Source organism: Neomonachus schauinslandi, chromosome 7, assembly GCF_002201575.2.
Source record: "Neomonachus schauinslandi chromosome 7, ASM220157v2, whole genome shotgun sequence".
NCBI lineage: Eukaryota > Metazoa > Chordata > Mammalia > Carnivora > Phocidae > Neomonachus > Neomonachus schauinslandi.
The window spans coordinates 18,601,874-18,607,766 of record NC_058409.1 but is presented as its reverse complement, the minus strand read 5'-3'; positions in this window follow the sequence as shown (position 1 = coordinate 18,607,766).

Genomic DNA, 5,893 nt, shown 5'->3' with positions numbered 1-5,893 from the left:
TCTTTCTTTCTTTCTTTCTTTCTTTCTTTCTTTCTTTCTTTCTTTCTCTTTCTTTCTTTCCTTCCTTCCTTCCTTCCTTCCTTCCTTCCTTCCTTCCATCTAACCCTTATATGCAACTATAGGAGTATATTTATACCTGGGAAATGACTGATGTACTTTCTTCTGAATGTCTCCTCTGACCTTTGACTCACACTGACACCAGGGGACAGTGTTCAAACCCTCGAGGCTCTGTTGCTTCTATGCTGGTCTGGAACTTGGGAACATTAGGTGAGGCTGGGGCTTGGCTGCCCAGTGTTCAGCCTCCCTACAGACAGTTGCTCACGTGTGAAGGCCAGCTACCTCAGGGCAGTCCTTCAAGCAAGTGGAATCACAGTTCTCCTGACCCATGGAATGTTCCACTTGGGAGTTGTGAGTGTTTGCCCCACAACGGAAGTTCTTTAGGCTCTTTCAGGTAACTCACCATGAGGTCCTAGACCATCAACTTCCTACTGACCAGGAGTTTTAACTGTCTTGAGAATATTCATTCAGTGTAAGTTCAGTGTGGGGGGGTCGATAAGGGTAGGGGTCAAGCCTGTGGAGTGGATTTGAGGAGTTGAGGAAGGCTCACCTAACTCACAGCCATCTCTACCAGAAAACCCAGGAGTTAATCAGTCAGATTTATATTTGAATGCAAGACCCACTGCTTACTAGATGAGGGGCCTTAACAAAAGGTTTAATGTGCTGGAAACTCAGTTTCCTCTTCCATAAAATAAACATAAAAGTCTTACCTTTCAGAGCTGGCAAGAGGATTAAGGATAATGTCTGTGAAGTGCTTAGTACACTATCTAGGTATTCAATAAATAGTGGCTTTTAACCCATTTTTTCTTACCCCCCCCCCTTTTCTTTGTGGATCAGATCCCTTCTTCGTGTTTGGAATGAACAAGGAGAGTATTATAGACTGAATATGTCTCCCCAAAATTCATTTGTTGAAGCCCCAATCCTCAGTGTGTTGGTATTTGGAGGTGAGGCCTTTGAGAGGTGATTAGAGTTAGATTCGTTCATGTTCATGAGGGTGGGGCCTTCGTGATGGCATTAATGCCTTATAAAAAGAGGAAGAAACACAAATCTCTCTTTGTTTCTCTCTCTCACTCATTCTCTCTCCTCATCTCCCACAATGTGAGGATGCAGCAAGAAGGTGGCAAACAGTCTGCAAACCAAGAAGAGAGCTCTCATATTTGATGAATGAAATATACTTAGTTCAAACAATGGGGGCTTGGGACTCACAACGTCTGAAGGAGAATCCCAGCCCTGACACTATGTGTTATCTTGGAGAAATTAGTTAACCTCTTGAAGTGTATTTCCTCATCTCTAAAGTAGGTTTAAGTAATAACCTTATGGAGTTCTTGTGAAATTGAACGAGATAATTCACATAAAGTTATTGACAACAATAATGATATTATCAGAGGTTGATGTTATTCCTCAGGGGATTTTATGTGACGTGAAAAAGACGTTGTTCCCACTGTAAAGGATTTTATGACCAGAATGAGCTACTTCTTAGCTTGATGAGTGATTCTAGATGCAGTAAGTCTGTCATACTGAGGGCTTCATTGTCTGTAGCTAATGGTCAAGTGAGTGTGTATTTCTAAGTGCTTTATCATGGTTTGCTGTGCCAGATGTCCTTCTATGTCCCATTTATATTCTGCATGCTTTTTCTGATATGAAATCTTTCTTGTATATTGCTCTTTTTTTTTTGGCAATCTTAAGTTTTCTACATCGTAACATGTCAAATAATTTGAAATTCCGTTCTTGGGATTACCATACCCTACTCATTTCATTAAATACAAATGAGAAATTCAAATACCAAGATAAATAATTATTTTAGGGTTTATGTCAATGAAGTTCTTTTTAATCCTTATTATTTTCAAAGATAACGTATGAATAGAAAAAAAGGAAAATACGTGTTTGGTTTTTTTCTTACTCAAAATTCTAGATCTTGGTTACAAAATACATCAGTTACATTGTTGACAGGATGATGTAGTCTTTTCAGCTAATGAATTCAAAATAAATCATGCTACTGAGTTTTTAATTCAAACGTTTTGCTTTAGTTCTTCATGTGTACATTTTCTTAAGGTGGGAATGTTTATTCAGCTTGTTCTATCTGAGGGTATTTTAGTTCCTTACAGACCTCCCCGGGAACGGACTCTGGATCCAGCAGCATCAAGTCAAATGTTAGATCCATGAAAGGGTTCTGTTAACAGTTACAAGATGTCCTCCTTCTGGCTTCATCGGCCCTTTTCACTCAAACACAAAAGACATAAGTGGAAATAATCTCTTCCTTTTCCCCCCTTCCTTTTCTCTTTTTCTTTTTTTTTGGGGTGGGGGGGGAGGGAAGGAATAAAAAGTCTAGGATTCTACCTGAGAATCACAAAGAAGAGGCTGGATGATTCTACATAGTATTATACCTATTGTTTCTGCATTGTTTATCTTTCATTTTCTCTTAAAATCCCTATGAAAGAAGCCTTAAAATGACATTTGTTTCTCAACATTCAAGAGAAGGAATGATTATCGTTGTAGTAAAAGAAAATGTTTTTAAGATTCTGAGAAAAATCCCTAAACTAGAAGAAATGTATCCACTGAGAGGAAGACATTGTGTTATTACCCGAGGGATTTTACGGGAATGGAAAAGATCTTTTTCCTGTTCTCAAGGAATTTATGACCTAACGGGAAATTAAGAAAAGATGTGACTCTCACTGAAAATCTAGGCAGTACTTTCCTATAGCGTTTTCCCTTTGCACCTTTCTGGACAGAGGAGCACTAAATGAGTTACAATTATTTAAAAAATTCTCCTCTGGGGAGAATTAGCATTAAGGAAAATATCAAAATATTGCTTCAGAGATGAGCAGTGAAGAACGGGCTAATGAAGAGTTCAGACTGTCTCTATTCACTATATTCACTACATGAATCGTAGAGAGTTAGTATTTGTTTCAGTGTCAAGTCCCTGTGTCCACTTTCCCTGAGTCAGAAACATTACACTCATCCCCGGATACCCAGCATCAACGTTCCTCCCAAAGTGACCATATCCTCTATCTCCGTGGGTGTTGTTTAATTGTTCATCAGCTCCTTTCAGGAGGGAGAGAAAACTGTACATGTTTATGTATTTATTTATTTATGATTTTAATTCTAAATGATCTCTGTGTCCAATGTGGGGCTCGAACTCACAACCCTGAGATCAAGGGTTGCACGCTCCACTGACTGAGGCAGCCAGGTGCCCCAAAGTGTGCACATTTAAAAGCTAACAAATTTTACGTGTGGTTATTAGTAAGGTTGTCTAGATATTGCTTCCTTCACAGATAAGCTAAAATTACAACAAATAGCTGAGGTGTAAAATAGAACCTGTCATATTAATCTTTTTCTTATTTTGAAATGGTACATGAATTGATTTTGAGACATTGAATTGACTGGATGAAAGCAAAAGTTTTGAAAGCTTATTTAGAAGTCAAAAAATTGAAAACATAATAGAGGTAAAGAATGGAAAATTGGAAATAACCTTTTCTATCTCGCAACCACCATCCTCCCAGCACTCCAGCTTTGTATAAAATTATTGGGGAAGTATTTTAGGATCTCCCTTTTCTTATGTGACCATATTTTGTTATCATTATAGATATAAATGAGATCCTTTAATTGTTTCTTACCCAATGTATATAATTTCTTGTTTTAACTAAAATGTCTGTAACATTGATGTGAAAATGAATTTAAGTAAGGTTGGATTGGTATAAAGAGGTAGTGTGTTGGAAACCCTAAAATCACTGAATACTGGGATTTATTGATCTTGTACCTTCCACTTAACTTTGTTTCCATAAAGGAAAAGTGGCAATGGGATGTCCCCTCCCCCCCCAACTTGCTTTGTTAAAATGTAATTGACATATAACATTGTATAAGTTTAAGGTTTGCATACACTGATGTATCACTGTAGCATTAGCTAATACCTCCATCACATCACAGGTCACCATTTCTTTTTTGTAGCAAGAACATTTAAGATTTACTTTCTTAGCATTTTCAAATATACAATAGGTACTGTTAACTAAAATCACAATACTGTGTGTTAGATCCTGAGACCTTATTCATCTCTCACTGCAACTTTATACCCTTTGCCCAACATTTACCTTATCCCCCTACCCCTAACCCCTGGTAACCACCATTCTACTTTGTATTTCTACCAGCTCAGCATTTTTAGATTCTACATATAAGTGATAGCATACAGTATTTGTCTTTCTGTCTGACTTATTTCACTTATTTCATATATTATGCCTATATATCTCTCTCTCTATGTATATGCCACGTCTTCTTTATCCATTCATCCGTTGATGGGCACTTGGGTTGTTTACATATCTTGATTGTTGTGAATAATGCTGCAATGAATGTGGGAATGCACATATGTCTTTGAGCTCTTGATTTCATTTTCTTTGCATATATACCCAGAAGTAGGATTGCTCGTTCATATGGTAGGTCTATTTTTCATTTTGAGGAGGCCCTATACTGTTTCCCATAGTTGCTATAGCAATCTATGTTCCTATCAATAGTACATAGGGTTGGCAAAGGGATGTTCTTGTCAGGTGAACTCTTCCCCAGTCTTGGATAGACTGCTTTCTAGAAGTTTATCTCATTTTCTGCCTTTGGCAGGGCAACTGCAATGAAAATCTTAGGTACCCTTTGTCTATACCTTATGGGAATTTCAAACCTAGAACATCTCCTAAGCAGCTGATTCTCTCCTTTTGCTCCCTCTAGACTAATCTTCAAGCTCTCCACTGTCAAAGGTACCCTTCAGGTATACCTGTGTCTGTGAAATAGTGGTGTTGGAGCCAGAGTGGATGACATGCCAGCAAAGAGACAATAGGAGTGTCTATAAAAGAATGTAGAACAAGAAATGTGGATTTTCAGAGTCCACAGGCTAACTGGTCTGTGCCCCAACCATAGCTCCACTGTACTTCATCATGCGGTTTTTTGATGGTCTGAAAAACTGTCCAGGTTTTTAGTGGAATGTCCCAATCTTGAGTGATTACTGTTACTGAGCTGTTGTCTTGATGTTACAAGAAGAGTTATCATCTTCTATTTACCTGTAATTTTTTTTCATTCTGTATAATGATTCCAGGGTAATAATAATTACTATGAACCTCCCAGGGGATATTTTAATAATTAAAGGGATAATATCCTAAGAAATAATATATATACAAATCAAAGTGAGCAAAGTAATTTGTATTTAATGAATAATTTAATGCAACAGATCCCACTGTCCTTGCAAAACAAATGAACAAGATGCAGTGAACTTCAATTTGTTATTTTTAAGTGTTTTCTCTTGAAAGTCCCTGGACTATTATCTTCAATAAAACATAGAAAAATTAAGTAGCATTCTCTGTCCCCAGAGCTATGATGCTCCCTTTTGCTTTGGAACTCACTAAAGTTGTATTTCAATATAGAATTCAAATGATGGCTTAGTTTTTAAAAATAATGTCACTACATAGGGAAGTTGTAATGTAATTTGTGGCCAGAATTTTTTTCCTGAGACTATTCCCTATTGAGAAAAAGTTCCAGTTGTGAAGCAGGTATTGTTTTCTGTTATGAATGGATGTAACTTTATGTGTGCACGAACAGCTGAGCACATGTGTGTGTGTGCATATGTGTGTCTGTAGTATGCAGGTGTGCTCTGCCCTCATATTGCCCACGCATCTAGTATGCTGAACCACTTAAATAATTTTGATTCAAACTCCCCTCTAAAAGGTAGTAGAACATCCAGCACTTATAGGCCTTAGGAACAAAGAGGTTTACATTCCTCTCAACTCTGCCTGTCAGTTTGCTTTTACTGATGCAAGAGCTAAAGTATCTGATATGCTTCAGAGGGTCCTGCTTGGTATGTCTT